The sequence below is a fragment of the Carlito syrichta genome, unplaced genomic scaffold, assembly GCF_000164805.1.
Source record: "Carlito syrichta isolate Samal-C Ts95f unplaced genomic scaffold, Tarsius_syrichta-2.0.1 Scaffold82655, whole genome shotgun sequence".
Classification (NCBI taxonomy): domain Eukaryota; kingdom Metazoa; phylum Chordata; class Mammalia; order Primates; family Tarsiidae; genus Carlito; species Carlito syrichta.
Window position 1 is genome coordinate 312,187 of NW_007026751.1, and position 15,821 is coordinate 328,007.

Below are 15,821 nucleotides of genomic sequence, written 5' to 3' on the forward strand. Positions count from 1 at the left end.
CTTAGATTCCTTACGCAAGAGGGACCCTCCCCGATGCGTCGTCCTTGGCCATCTGGAGGACAGATTTTAAGGGGCCACCACCAGGGTTGGCTGTGCTTGTTGTGGAGGACTTGTGTTTGCTTTCCTTTATTTCCTGTCCTAGCCCTGTGTGACAAATTTCAGAGGTTGCCCAGGGAAGAAATGGAAAATCCCAGGCCTGAAGCATAACCTGCTGTTTCTGTAAAGACGAGGCGTACACCCCATGGCTCTCTCTTGACAAGAGGGTGCTTGGAGGGAGCCGGTCTGGGCTAGGCATGAGCAAGGAGGTACCTGTGGGACCCCAGGGAAGCACTCAGATGAGTGTGGTCTGGGTCAACTCAGCTTCATTCCCGGTGTTCCTGAGAGGCATCGTCATTCTGCCTCCTCACCAAAGCCCAGGAAGTGAGGAATGGTGTGAGAAGGAGCCCAAGAGGACGCTCGCCAGCCGGAGTCCTGTGGTGAGGCGAGGTGGAAAGGGCGATGGAGTGGGAGGCAGGGAATGGGGGCAAAGCTGGCTGTGTGTGCGCCAGGACTGTACTACATACCATCTCATGGAATGATCACATTAACCCTGTGAATGGGGATCTGTTGTCTCCATTTCACAGATGAGGAAACTGAGTCATTAAATCAAAGCCAGCAAAGCCAGGAGGGGATGAAGCCAAGGTTTGAGCTCAGGTCTTTCTGGCTTCTGAGTCCACGCCCATTCTTTTGGCACAGAATGTTGCACCACCCTCTAGGGGGTCTGAAGAGCCAGGTGGCAGGTTGCCTCCTGTCTCAGAAGCTCAGTGTCCTCCTCTGGAAAGAAAGCAGAGTAGGAGTCCCCCAGATCTTCTGCTTCCAACCCTGGATGTGCAGAGGTTCTGCGGGCTAGCAGACAAATAGCCCACCGGAGGCCAGAAGGTGCCAGTCCTAAGTGTGGGCTTGGCATTATTCCTGGGGACTTGAGGTAGTTGGTTTCTGACGAGTCAGCCTGTTCTGTTCGGGAGTTCAACTCCCTCCCTTCCCCACTCCCAATTCCCAGAAGCCTCTATATCAGCTGTCTGTGATGCTGATTCTATCAAGCCAGTTCTGGGCACCATGGCTGTTCCAGTTATCTGTTTCATGTCATAAAAGATCCCAACCTTGGGTGGCTTCAAATAACACACGTTTTGTTATTTTTACAATTTTGTAGGTCAGTGTGAGAAATAAGAATGGCCATTTATTTTCAAATTGGAACCTGGCTTATCTTGGGTTCTCAAGATGGTGTCTAAATGCTTTGTGCTTCTTTTCCTGCTTCTTTGTGCTCCCTTTTCGTGGGCTTCTTACTTTGGCGGCTTCATGTTTAAACTTTTGGAGGGATCCAATCAGAATGGTCATTCTGTAAGCCAATTGGCAAATAGGACATGCAAATAAAATGATTCTGTAAGCCAATCAAAATATGTTACATAGGCAATGTATGGGAGAGCCTGTAACTTCTGCAGGATTCCTCCAATGAGGAATCAGGAGAGGGACCTGCATTTTAGGGATAAAAGTGTTGATTCTTCCCGCTTTGGTGTGCCTGCCAACCAGACACCCGATCTTGCAAGGCTGTCATTAAAGTCTCGCTTCTGCTGCACTCCATGTCTCTGTGTCCATCCTTTGACTTTGGACAGGTGAGTTGATTTCTCACAGTCAGGAATTCGGGAAGGGTTTGACTACACAACTCTTCTGCTCTGAAAGGCATTGAGAAAGGTCTCTCAGTGGTATTCAGCTGGCAGATGGATTGTTCTGGAGGCTTCACTTACATGGCTTGAACCTTGGCAGGGATGGCTTCAGCCCAGGTTCAGCTGGTGTTGTCTACCAGAGGGGTCTTTCCAGCATATACTCAGACTAGTTGGGCTTCTCACACGCTAGGCCAAGGCTCAAATCAAGTGTTCCAGCAAACCAGGGGGAAGCTGCACGGCCTTTTATGACTCAGCCTCAGAACCTACATCGGGGCACTTTGGCCATCCTCTGTTGGTCACAAGTCCACCCAGATTCAAAGGGACAGGACACAGACCTCATCTCTCATTGGGAGGAGTGTGAAAGAATTGAGGCCGTGTCCTAAAAGTGTCATAACGGCCCAACTGTCCAAGCTTGCCCACAGCCCTGCATACCCCACTCCTTCCTTTTCTACTCCAGCTCCCCTGCCAGCAGCCACACTCCCACCAGGGAGGCAGCCAATGTTCACCTCCTCTCTCAGAAAAGATCTGAAACACTCATTCAGCGAAAGTGTCAGGGTCTCCACGTATTACTCCCCTGAGGGGCATTCTCACTTTAAAATTGTGGCTGGAGAATGGCGGGCATAACCAAAGGAATGCATTGCTAATGGTGGAATTTCAGGCATTTACCACAGACCAGCAGGGGATATATTTTTTGGCCAAGGGACTTTCCTGCTGCAGACAGCTGGCTGTTCAGCCTACCCTGAACCCATAAACACTAAACTGTGGCTGCTGGGGCTCTGAAAGCTGCCTGGCCGACAGCTTCGGCACTGTGGTTCTCCAGCCATCAACAGGAATCTGTACCCAGACAATGCAGAGGCGGAGTGATATTTCTGGGCCGTGCTGGTGGCCAACGCAGAGCTGAGCAGACTTACTGTTCCACAGTGTACATGAGTGAAATTTGAGAGAGCCGCACACACAGGACTCAAGTTTGTTTGAAACTTAAAATGTTGATGTAGCATGGACTCCCTCGGAGTAGTCTACCTTTTTTTCTTCATTATTGTATTTCTCAGCACTAACAAACCTGAATGTTAGGAACAAGGAACATGTAGCCAGGTGTGGTGCCTCAGGCCTGTAATCCCAGCACTTTGGGAGGAGAAGTGAGAGGATTACCTGGGCCCATGGGTTCGAGACCAGCCTGGGCAACATGGCAAGACCTTGTCTCTATAGTAAATCAAAATATTAGCCGGATATGGTGATGCATGCATGTAGTTCCAGCTACTTGGAAGGCTAAGTCAGAAGGATCACCTGAGCCCCGCAGGTCGAGGTTCCAATGGCCGTGAGTGTGCCACTGCACTCCAGTCTGGGTGACAGAGTGAGACTGACTCAAAACAACAACAACAAAAACCAAGGAACATGTCAAAAAAAGGTTATGGATTAACAACCTGATCTAGAATAACACTAATTTCAAGAAAGGGGTAAAACCTCTACAACTCCATCTGACACATACACACACACACACACACACACACACACACACACATACACACACTTGCACAGTCCACACTAGGACTTTGTTTATCTTATTAGTTTTCTTAGTTTGCTTCAGCCTGACATCAGGATGAAGTGGAAGGTGGGTATGGCTAATATATCTCTGGTTTTTGGGATACATTTCAGAAACTTCCACATACATTCCTTTCAATGCCCCCTCCCAACCCTAATTTTTGTGTGTGTGTCACCCAGGCTAGAGTGTAGTGGCATTATCATAGCTCTCTGCAGCCTCGAACTCCTGGGCTCGAGTGATCCTCCTGCCTCAGCCTCTTGAGTAACTGGGACTACAGGCATACACCATCACACCCAGAATTTTTTTTTTTTTTTTTTTTGAGATGAGGATTTTGCTCTGTTGCCCAGGCTAATCGTGAATTCCTGGCTGCAAGTGATAGTCCCGCCTCAGCCTCCCGAAGTGCTGGAATTACAGGCATAAGCCAACATGCCTGGCTATTTCATCCTTTTATTATTTATTTATGAGTTGGAATCTCACTCTGTCACCTAGGCTGCAGTGCAGTGGCACGATCACAGCTCACCGCACCCTCAGCATCCTGGGCTCAGGCAATCCTCCCGCTTCAGCCTTCTGAATAGCTGGGACTACAGGTGTGTACCACCAGCCCTGGTTAATTTTTGTATTTTTTTGTAGAGACGAGGTCTCGCTATGTTGCCCAGGCTGGTCTCAAACTCTTGGGTTCAAAAGAGCCTCTTGCCTCGGCCTCCTGGAGTGCTGTGATTACAGATGTGAGCCACCAGGCCCAGCCTATCCTAACTTTTTAAAAACAAAGCTTGTATACTTAGATTCAGGGGGAGAGGTAGAGAGACTTCTGGAAGGTTTTGAAGGGAGGCACCAAAGACATTATGGGTAACATTAAGTGAGTATAAGTACCGCTTGCATTCTCCGTTCTAAGTGCTTTCCATGTATTGACTCCATTTAACTGTCACGACAACCTGAGGCAGGCGCCAGAGTTACCCCTACCTGAGGAACCTGAGATACAGAAAAGTTAAGTCAACGGCCCAAAAAAGCAGAGCTGGAAGACGGCAGAGGTGGGAGTTGAACCCAGGCAGTCTGGCTCCATGGCCTGTGATTTCCTCTAGGCCACATGTTGATTCTGGTGCTCTGCCTTCGGTCTATACTTCTGGGCTAAGTTCAGATCAAATTCAGGCCAAGACTTATCTCAAACAAGTGAAGGGCCTTGCGCTGTCTGGGGAGGTAGAGCTAGCTAAGAAAGTTGACTTGAGGCGGACGGCCAAGGGTAGCTCTGCTTTTGAAGGATCAGGGACTGCTTGGAAAACAAAACTAAAGGCCCTAGTCGCCAAGTTCAGGAGAGGTGTTAGGATGGTGACAACAGTGAGCTTTGTTCAGGACTCTCCAGCCCCTGTGCCTTCCAGGTCCCTGTAGCCACATGGGCTTCTTTTTCTAGACCGAACGCTTCTGGGAATGCTCATCTCAAGCCGCACAGAAACCACCTGTGTCATTCTGCCTGGGCTTCACATTGCAAGCAGTGCTGGTGTTCGGGAGACCTGGAGCCTGGTCTTGACTCTGCTGTGACTTGCTGTAGGATCTTGGGCATGTCACTTCACTCTTTTTGCGTTTCTGTCTCTTCATCTAGAAACTAATAGTTTGCATGATTTGATCTCCAAGTTCTCACCAGACCTGAACTCTTGTGATTCTTAGATGAATCAGAAAGGTGAGTCAACAGAATCTCTAAACCCCAGGAGCAGAAGCTGGAGAGAGTCAGAGAACATAGAGGGAAGAAGCCGACCCAAGCTAGACCATTTGGCAACAGGACAGGTGGATGAAGTTGGGAAAGCTTCAGTCTGCAGAAGCATTGTGCCCCCTTAAATGCTTCTCCACCTTGTGGGATTACAAGTTGAAATCTTTTTAATGAGAAAAGTCTTTCATTGCAGAATGATTTCCATCCAGAAAGATTTAAATGCAAATCCTTCTAGGAGAAATAATTATTTCATTCACTTAAATTCATGCTAACATGTAAATGACTGACATGAGATTTTGAAGGTTTTGAAAGAGGGGCGCCTGAAGACAGAGAGAAGAAAGAGCACCCCAAAGAACAGGGTCTATAATAGAGTCTAGAAACACTATTCATCTACAGTCAATGTTGCTTTACCCATTGCTGCCTCACTCGGGGAAAGGGGCCACGTTGGTAAGATTTCTCATTTGAGAACCAGAAAGGAGAGGCCAATCAAGCCAATGTATTGAGGAAGTACCTGCCCTAGCTGTATCCACCAAGCCTACCTTGTGCTCAGGTAACCAGCCAGAAAGATGCCCTTGTTTCCTCAAGAGCTGGGGAGGGAGACACGGTGCCCAGCTGGCCTGGAGCCTACGGCAGAGAGGCCAGGATGTGCTGAGCTGGCAGGCTGGGCACTGCCCCTGCACAGCTCTGCATATATTTTGTTCCTCCGATGTCCTCACCTTGTAGGAAGGTAGTCGCTTGTGTTCTAACCAGTTGTCCCTGGGTGTGATGTTTCACGTGATTTCCTAAAGGGGAGGCGAGCATTTATTCTCCATGTAGATGCTACAAGAGAGCCCCCCGCCCATGATAAATGGAAGAGGCAGCAGCACAGAGGCTGCTGGGACCCTGTTCCTGACTGTGACCATGATGCTTGGAGCCGCAGGGAGGGAGGGGGGCGGAGGAAGGAGCTGGAGCCCTGGCTCTGCTGAGGGACACAGAGCTGAGGGCCGAGGAAGGATGGAACCGTCCGTGCTTGCCTGTTAGTCCAAACTCGGGGTGAATGGCAAATCCAGTCAGTGGTCTGAGAAATCTGTGGTGGGGCCTGGTTAGCACACGGAGGCCAAGGACGCAGAGAGTATACCTGGAAATCAGACCGCATTTCCTAAGTGTGGACAAGCCACTCACGCTGCTGTCTCTCAGTCTCCTGGCTTAAAAGGCAGGGATCATCCTTGCTGCTGCGAGGCCTGATGTGACCTTCAGTGCTCACACACTGAGAGCACAGGAGGTTATTGAAGATCGGCTGCTGTGGGTGCTGGGCTGTCTTCCTCCCACTTACCTCAGCCCCCTCCCTGCCCTGTGGCTCCCATTCCTTTCCTCTAGCTCCTCTTAATCCACTTGGAAATCCTGGCTCGCTGCGCTCCCATGGCTGGGCTCAGAGTCACGGTGTTCACCCAGCCCTCGTGGGAGCTGGTTCCCGGCAATGCTGCCCTTTCAGTGCCCTCTGGGCTGGTGGGCAGGAGTCTGAAGGGGTCTGAAGTCTGAGGTTTGATGTGAGCCGTCTGCCAAGGCAGCTGCCAGGACCAAGGCTGGGGAATATCCAGATGGGAAGGTGCGTGTGGCAGGCCCCGCGCTCCAGACTGCTTCCAGCAGCGGCGGCAGCAGTGAGTTCCCTTGTGACCAGCTGGGCAGGTGTCAGGGGCCTGAGATGGCCTGGCCATGGGAGGGATGTGCCTCTGGGAATGGAGGAGGGTGGCTTGCAGCAGGCCTGATGGGGGTGAGCCAGTATCAGCATTCTGAAGGCACACAGGGACCAGGGTGGCCCTCCTGTCCCCTTGGAACTAGCCAGAGAATGAAGCAGGTGGCAGAAAAGTAGGATTGCTTTCAGCAGCCCGTGTCCTGGATGGGGGGTTTGGTCACGAAGACCAAGCAAGAGCTTGTTTCCTGTGACCTGGGCTCAAAGTAGGAGGGACCAGGGCTGGCCTGAGGCACCAGTGGCTTTATGGCTCCTTGACCACCATCTTAGTCTCTTGGAGATGGAAGGGGCCCAAAGCCTGGGATAAGGCAGAACCCTCCATGGGAGATGAGGATACTGTCCTGGCGGGAAAATGCCACCTTCCAGCTAGGTGATATGAGGAGCGTTTAATAAAGGGACTGTTTTTGGAGGTGGGAGCAGAAGACAGGAAAGTCCAGCAAGGGCTGGTGAAGTCTGCAGAGACCAGTAACAGCAGGAAGCCACCAGAACCCCTCAGGCCTGACAGGATAAGGAGACCCCAGAGAGTAATTACAGGGTAGGAGAAAGGCCACCGGACAGGAGGGTGGCCTTTAGCAATAGGATGTGGACGACGCGAGGTGGCTCAGTGGGGAGGGAGTTGGGGGAACAAATCCTCCTGCTCTTGGACCTTGTGCTTGGGTCTCTTGAAACTGGAGGACGGGCCAGCTTCCTGGAGTGCAGAACCTGCCCAGGAGGGTGGGGAGTAGATCTGGAGGGGCTGAGAAAAGCCACCTACACCCCAGGGTGGGCTCTGTTGGAGATGACAGGATCCTCAGAGGGCCTGGCCCTCTTTAAGCAAGCGGTTTCTGGGAGAGAGATTTGTAATGTTCAGATCAGCTGGGGAGAAAGAAGCCCTCTTTCATGCTGCAAGTGGCACCATGTGGCTCACGATGGGAGGATTCTGCCCCAAGTAAGGCAGCTGCCTGAGCCTGGGCTGGGCTGAGGCACCTCCTTTGATCATGCTGAGCTCTCAGGACTCTAGATAATCCCTACTTATCCCATCAGCTCCCCAACCTGTGCCACTTCTGGGAAGCTCCCCCTGGTTACATTCCCTTCCCCAAGGCTGGGGTGAATGCCCCATGTCATTGCACCCCAATGTTACCCAGCTCTATACTTGTTCGTATCAATCACCGTGTCAGAGCATCAAGAGTCCCTGGAGGGCCCAGCTGGGGCCTAGCTCCTGTCACAAAAGCCAGTGCCTGGAGTTGCTTCACATGAACAACACGTGTTTAATACATAACCGTCTACACAGGCACCACAGGGAATCTATCGGGAAGCACTGAGGTGACCCCAACTTTGCTAGCAGAGAATTCTATGGTTTTAATTTTGATCCCCAACACAGAGGCCACAAGGTGCTAGGAACTCCACAGATGAGGCAGGTCCCACCTGAGTGGAACTCTCCTATCCTGGTCTATGTGGCTACGCCGGCAGAATGAAAGAAGGATTCTTCCACGGTAATATAATTTCAACAGCGCAGTGGTAAGAGCAGTAAGAGGCGATCTGCAGCCTCCTGTTTATGAAAACAATAGCTCAAGTTTATGGTGTTAACAGTAACCACAGCCGGTTCACTTCCCCTCCCTCCACCCTGTCTCCACACACAGAGAGACACACACATCCAGACACGAGACACAGACACAAGCTCATGGAAATGCACACACAAACACACACACACACAGAGACAGACACATGGGCACAGAGATACCCATGGACACAAAAGTTCATGGACACTCATGTATACACACACATGCACGCACACACAAAGCCCTACCTTTTCATGATTTGGGAATAAGATGCAGACCAAGACAAGCTGCCCTCTAGGAAGTGATCTCATCGGTATTGGAATAAAGACTCTCAATCATGTTCTGGTGCTTTCTAGCACGTTATTGGACTCCATGGGATAAAGGAAGGAAAGACAGGCAATGCACAGGCCCTGCCTGGCTCTGTGTTCCCAGACTGAGGAGGCGGTGGGGCTCTAGACAGAAGTGAGCCGCAGTGCTGGCTGCAGAATAATTTAAAGTAAAAATAAACTGTTACTGCCACACTAGCAATAAGGCCACCAGAACCAACGTTCCCGCTGAACTGGGAGGAGGGCATCTGCCTGCCAGGTTGACAGCAGAGTCAGGGATGGTGCTGATTTATGAGCCTCAAATCTCAGTCTGTCCAGTCTCGGCCCAGGTTCCTGCTTCGATATGTGTTCTGGCTTGCTTAGTCTTTCATTTCCAGGATGGAAAGGGAGTTGTACCACTCAGGATTCAGCGCCAGAAACAGAAAGTGCTCCAGACGTCTTAAGCCGAAAGGGATTTAAAACAGGGAGGTTGGTGCTTACAGAATCATTGGAAAGTGTTTTAGTCTCCTGAGGCGGCAAATAACCATAAACTGGGTGGCCTAAAACAACAGAAATGGATTCTAGCACAGTTCTGGAGGCCAGATGCCTGAAATCAAGGTGTCAGTGGGGCCATACTCCCTCTGGGAGCTCTAGCGGAGAAATTGCCTTGCCTTCTTGGCTTCTGGTGGCTGTCGGTCTTCTTTGTGCTAACTAACCACTCCTAGGGTAAGTACACTTGCCCACACACACATCCCTGTATATAGAGAGGTGTTCTAGAATGAATTGTCATACAGGGAATATAATACCATTCTTGTGGACGAGATGCCACATGGCTTTTTTTTCTTTTTTCTTTTCTTTCTTTTTTTTTTTGAGTTAGGGTCTCATTCTCTTGCCCGGACTGGAGTGCAGTGGTACAATCACAGCTCACCACAGTCTTGAACTCCTGGACTCAAGCGATCCTCCTGCCTCAGCCTCCTGAGTAGCTGAATCTACAGGTGTGTACCACCACGCCTGGCTAATTTTTTATTTTTTAATTTTTTTGTAGAGACGAGGTCTCACTATGTGGTCCAGCTGGTCTTGAACTCACAGACTCAAGCAATCCTCTCATCTCGGCTTCCCAAAGTGCTGGGATTATAGGCGTGAGCCACTGTACTTGACCTGATGACACATGTGGCCTTTTAATAAGAAGTTATCCCTTTCCTTGATTTCGCTGGGAGGGAAAAGAGGCATCTAAAATGAAATCTTTGAGCCAATCAGGGGAAGCCCTGTGCTGTATAGGAGGAACACAGGGATCTTGGAGCACCTTGGAGAGGCCCCATGATATCCAAGAGGCCTCTGAGTCAATTATTTATGTCAATGCACGTGTGTATTTGGAGTACAAAGGTAGGGAGAGTATGGGAGTTTTATCAGATTCTAAAAATGATCCTGAGAACCAAAAACATTAAGAATCTCTGATCTAGGCATGGCTAGGGAAAAGAGGTATAAAGAAACAACTTGCTTGGAGATAGCCTGGGGAAGGTTTAGCAATGAGAGTTAGAATACAGGTCCAGGACTTATGTTCTGCAAAGGAGATTTCAAAATAATCACAGCGGGTCAGAGAATGAGTGACGGTGAGCATTTCAGAAGAAAGCGTTTTTAAAAATTTGCTTAAAATTTTTAAAAATTATGATAAAAACACATAAAGTATACCATCTTAACCATTTTCAAGTGTACAATTCAATAGTGTTAAATATATTCACCCCGTTGTGAAACAGCTCTCCAGAAATGTTTCGTCTTCCCAAACTGAAAACTCTGTACCTAATAAAAAATGACTACCCATTTCTCTTTCCCCCAAGCCCCTGGCAACCACCATTCTACTTTGTTTCTATGAATTTGACTACTCAGATAAATGGAACCATGCAGTATTTGTCTTTCTGTATCTGGCTTGTTTTACTTAGTATAATGTCTTCAAGGTTCATCCATGTTGTAGCATCTGTCAGAATCCTCTTTGTTTTTAAGGCTGAGTAATATTCCATTCTCTGACTATACAACATTTTGTTTATCTATTTATCTACCGATGGACATTTGGGTTCTTTCAGCTCTTGGCTATTGTGAATACTGCTGCTTTAAATCTGAGTGTGCACAAATCTTGTCAAAATCTTGCTTTCAATTCCTTTGGAAATATACCCAGAAGTGGAATTACTGGATCATTATTTCTAATTTTTTTTCACACTTTTTCCATAGTGTTAGAAGCGATGGTGTTTTTAGCTAAACCTAGAGCAGGGTCACTTACAGAGCAAGGCACAGAAATTCTGGTCTTTTTTCTTTTCTTTTCTTTTTGAGTCGGAGTCTCACTCTGTGGCCTAGGCTGGAATGCAGCAGCACGATCACAGATCACCACAGACTTGACCTCCTGGGCTCAGGTGATCCTCCCACCTCAGTCTCCTGAGTAACTGGGACTACAGGCATGCGCCCAGCTAACTTTTGCTTTAGTGTAGAGATGAGGTCTCGCCATGTTGCCTAGGCTGGTCTCAAACTCCTGGGAACAAGCAATCCTCTTACCTCGGCCTCCCAAAGTGCTGGGATTACAGCTTTGTTGTACTTGAAGGCAGTACAGAATAGTGGTTAGGAGCAGTTAGACAGATCTGTGTTCAAATCTCAACTCTAAGTCCACCTGACTTTGTACTAATCTCTTCAGGCCATTATCTATTCAGAGATGAAATGCGTAACAACAGCACCTGCCTCCCAGGGCTGTCATAAGGTCATTGTGCAATCATTTTTATTTAACAAATATACAGGGGGTGCCAAAGAAATGTATACACGTTTGCTCAAACGATGGTGATAATCAAGTGAATGTTAGCATCACCATGTGACAGGCAGGACAGTCAAAGAAAATGGTGAAAGCATGGTTGAGCCAACCTCATACTACACATTGCTACTGTAATTTAATTCAATTTCAAAAAGTAATCCATAGATAACATCTCTTAACACGTGTATATATTTTTTGACACCCCCTGTTTATTTAGTGCTTACTACGTGCTAAGCACTGTTAGAATCACTTCCCTTACCTGGTTATTGAAGAAGAGAAAATGAGGCTATTTGATTACATGGGCCTGGCCTGGAGTAAGTGCTCAATGACTAAGAATTTTGATCAGCTTTATCATCTCTCCCAGTCACTTCTGATCGCATCCTTCCCTTAAAGTGCACACCTTTTGCCAAAATCCTTCCTGCTTCTGCTGGGGTGCCTGGGAGGACCAGTTCCTTTTCCCACACCTCTCTCCCCTCCAAGACCCTTCCTTCCCCTCAAAGACCCCATGACTCACATCTCTAAGGGTAGGATTGTTCCTGAGCAGCCCTGGGCCCTCCTCGAAGGCAGGAAGGGCAACCTTCTCTTCAGAGTAGCCCCTCATAAGTGGGGTGTGTGAGTGTGTGTGTGTGTGTGTGTGTGTGTGAAGGTGTGGCATCCACACCTCACCTGCCCAGAAAACAGAGTCAACGAAATGCCCATTCTTCTCTTTGGAACTTCTTCACAGATTCCTTCCTTCCTAAACATTTTATTGAGGCATATGTGGGGCGTTTCTACCCCTGCCGCCCACTCCCAATGATAAAGGAAAACAATAAAGATAAGAAGGAAAAAGCAACAGAAAGAGGAAAAAGGGAAAGAAGAATCCCTTCTCTATTCTCTGCCAATAACCTTGACTTTCTGGGCAATTGCCTCCATTGCTGCTTCAAGCCCCTGGTCTCCCATCTCTCTGGTATTTCAAGTCCCCAGGGCAAAGTCTGGGGTACCTTTCTCTGCATCTTAAGGCGAGATCAAGTAGACAGCCAGTAGGCAGCAAATAACTCCAGAAGAGAACAAAAAAGTATTTTGATGCCTTTAAAATTTGTTTTCTGAACAGGCTGATGATTAGGTAAACACTGTAAGTGTTCATGAGTGGGCAGAGAGACCAAATTACAGAAAACACTCCACATGCTCACCACGGATCTGTTCCCAATCTCCTCACCAAGTCCTCCTACCCTGAAAATTAATTTCTTCTCAACAGTCAGCCTGAAGAAAAAGCCTGAAGATCTCAGTGGTGTATGCTCTTAAAACAAGTTGTTTTTCTTCTGAAAATTGGGGACTATTGCTTGAAAAACAACAATCTAGGACATAAAGGCGGTAGTAGGATATGGGCATGTGGAAAGGCTCGTGGAGAGCTCTTCCTGGAGACAGTGGCCCTGGGGCAAGGCCCTGTTTTAGTGGGGACCTGCTTGAGTGAGTTCAAGCACACAGGAGACCCTCTGCGGCCGAAATACGCAGGGGAGAGACTCTCCAGGTATTTTCAGGTATGGGAGCTCCTCACTGCAAACGGGGTCTTTTGGCTTGAGCCACTCACCCAGGCCTGCCTCATGTCTTACTCTGATCACCTCCAACCTGAGCACCAGAGTCACTCTTCCTTACCTTTTGGCCCAGCAATTCTACTTCTAGAAAGTCAACCTTCTGATACACTTGCCCACGTGCTGCATGATACATGCACAAGGCTGTTCATTGCTACGTTGTTCATCCTTTTTTTTTCGTTTTGGAGACAGGGTCTTGCTCTGTTGCCCAGGCTGGAGTGCAGTGGTGTAATCATAGCTCACTGCAAGCCTTGAACTCCTGGTTTCAAGAGATCCTCCCACCTTAGCCTCCCAAAGTGTTTGGATTGCAGGCGTGAGCCACTGCACGTGGTCTACCCCGTTGATAATAACAGCACAAACTGGAAGCAACCTACATATCCATCAGAAGAGGACTGGCTGAGTTAATGATGTCACTCACACCCAGATTATGGAATAATAACAGTCCTCCTGATAGGAAAAGTTCTGGGAGACATACCGCAGGCTGAAAAAAAGTGAGGTGCAGAGCAGTCACTGTATTGTCCCTGTCTTGATTGAGTTTCCCCCAAAGCAGATCTGGAGACAAGAATTTGGGTGCAAGTCGTTATTGGGGGCATGATCTGGGAGGCACAGTGAGGGAGGGTAAAGGCTGTGTGAATGAATGGATTATCACTGTGGGCACCTGGGGCTCAGTCCCACGGGAGTCCTTAGACAGATTTCACGGAACAGGCCTCAGAATCATGCCACCGCAGGGTAAGGATGGGATAAGGGATATTTACCCACCAACTCCTGCCCCTCATTGGTGAGGGGTTTTCACTTATCAGCATTTTCAGTCAGCCCCGTGTGCCAGCAAGCATGCTCCTTGGACAGAGAGCATCTTTCTGCAGAAAGATCCAAGAAGACGGAGGCTTTGAGGAAAATGTCTGCAGGTATCTCCGGAGGGGGGTGCGGGTCGTCCAGGGGGTATGAGTAGAAGACTACGCCATCGCAGTAGTCCTATTTGTGTATCCAAACTTTTTTTTTGGCAGAAGTAGTTGAAATTTTATTTTGGGGGAAGAAGCCCAAAACAATTGAATTAGTTCTTAGCTGGGGGCTCGGGCAAGAGGGGGGTACCCCAGGCAGGAAACTTCCCCCAGGAGTGGGCTGAGGGCTAGGGCTGAGCCTCAGGAGGGGCTCCTGTCCCCTAGGCTACCTCCTGCAAAGCTGTCTCCCCCACAGGCTCTGGGGCGGTCCCAGGAGGGCGCAGACTGGGAGGGGCTGCTACTCAGGTGGCCGTTCACTTCGGCAGGATATCAGAGGACTCAGACACCAGTTTCCCATCACAGGTCTCGATCTTCTTCACCACCACGGCCTTGGAGGAGCTGGTGCGGTTGAAGGTGCTGGAGCCCCATCCAGAGCCAGAGCCAAAGCCATAGCTGAGGCTGAAGCCGTAGGGTGAGCTCAGGCCACCTGAGTAGCCACTGGTGGTCTTAGTATGGATACTCATGTTCTGCATGCCAGACTCCAGTCGGCTCTCCTCGCCCTCCAGCAGCTTCTGGTAGGTGGCGATCTCGATGTCCAGGGCCAGCTTGATGTTCATGAGCTCCTGGTACTCGTGCAGCTGCCACGCCATGTCCTACTTGGCCCACTGCAGGGCGGCCTCCAGCTCGGCCAGCTTGCTGTTGGCGTCCTTAACGGCCATCTCCCCATGCTACTCTGCATCTGCGATGGCAGCCTTCAGGGAAGCCCTCTGGCTTTTGAGACCCTCAGTCTCAGCCTGCAGCCGGCTGATGTTCCGGCTCATCTCAGAGATCTCCGTCTTAGTTCAGCGCAGGTCATCCCCGTGCTTCCCGGCCAGCGTCTGCAGTTCCTCGTACTTGGTCTGTACTTGCTCTCAGCCTCGGCCCGGCTGTGCTTGGCAATCTCTTCATAATGGGCAAGGACCTCAGTGATGATGCCTTCCATGTCCAGGGAGCGGCTGTTGTCCATGGACAGGACCACGAATGTGTCTGAGATCTGGGACTGCAGTTCACGAATCTCCTCCTCATACAGCTGCCTGAGGATGTTGATCTCATCAGTCAGCTCCTCCAGGCAAGATCCAGCTCCACCTTGTTCTTGTAAGCTTCATCCACATCCTTCTTGATGAGGATGAATTCATTCTCCATCTCTGTGCGCTTGTTGATTTCATCCTTGTACTTGTTCTTGAAGTCCACCACCAGGCCCTGCATGTTACCCAGCTCCGCCTCCAGCGAACTTTTTTTTTTTTTTTTTTTTTAGATAAAGTCTTGTTTTGTCACCTAGGCTGGAGTGCAGTGGTGTGACCATGGCTCCCTGAAGCCTGGAACGCCTGGGCTCAAGATTTTCCCTCCTCAGCCACCCAAGTAGCTGGGACCACAGACTAGTGCCATCATGCCTAGCTAACTTTTTTAGGTTTGGTAGAAACAGAGTTTAGCTGTGTTGTCCAGGCTAGTCTCGAACTCCTGGCCTCAAACAATCCTCTTGCCTTATTTAGCCTCCCAAAGGGCTGGGATTACAGGCGTGGGCCACTGTGCTGGGCTATTTAAAAGTATATATATAGGTGTCATACATATGTTTGGAAAAATTCTAGGGATGTTGGCCTAGAGGACTGGGGGACAGTGTGGAGGGAGACTTTTTTTTTATTGTGAAGTTGTGGGGTACAGTTAAGGGTTAGGTATACAATTGCGTTTCATTCAGGCACCTTGTTGATATGGGGTGTTTCCCCGTTCCCAGACAGATATTTGCTACTGTTAATCCCATCTCCCTCCCCCCTAGGGAGACTTTTCACCTCGAATCCTTCTGCCATGTTTGCATTTTTAAAAAGTAACTGGGTGCAGTGGCTCATGCCTGCAATCTCAGCACTTTGGGAGATGGAGGCGAAACGATTGCCTGAGCCCAGGGGTTCGAGACCAGCCTGGGTGACATGGCAAGACTTCATCGCTACAATAAATCAGAAAATTAGCCGAGCGTGGTGGTGTGCA

General features: G+C 49.3%; 1 pseudogene; it reads right to left on the reverse strand.

The window, feature by feature from the left end:
- Positions 1-14,119: 14,119 nt before the first annotated feature.
- Positions 14,120-15,074, reverse strand: LOC103258254 (annotated as a pseudogene).
- Between the last annotated feature and the right edge of the window lie 747 nt (positions 15,075-15,821).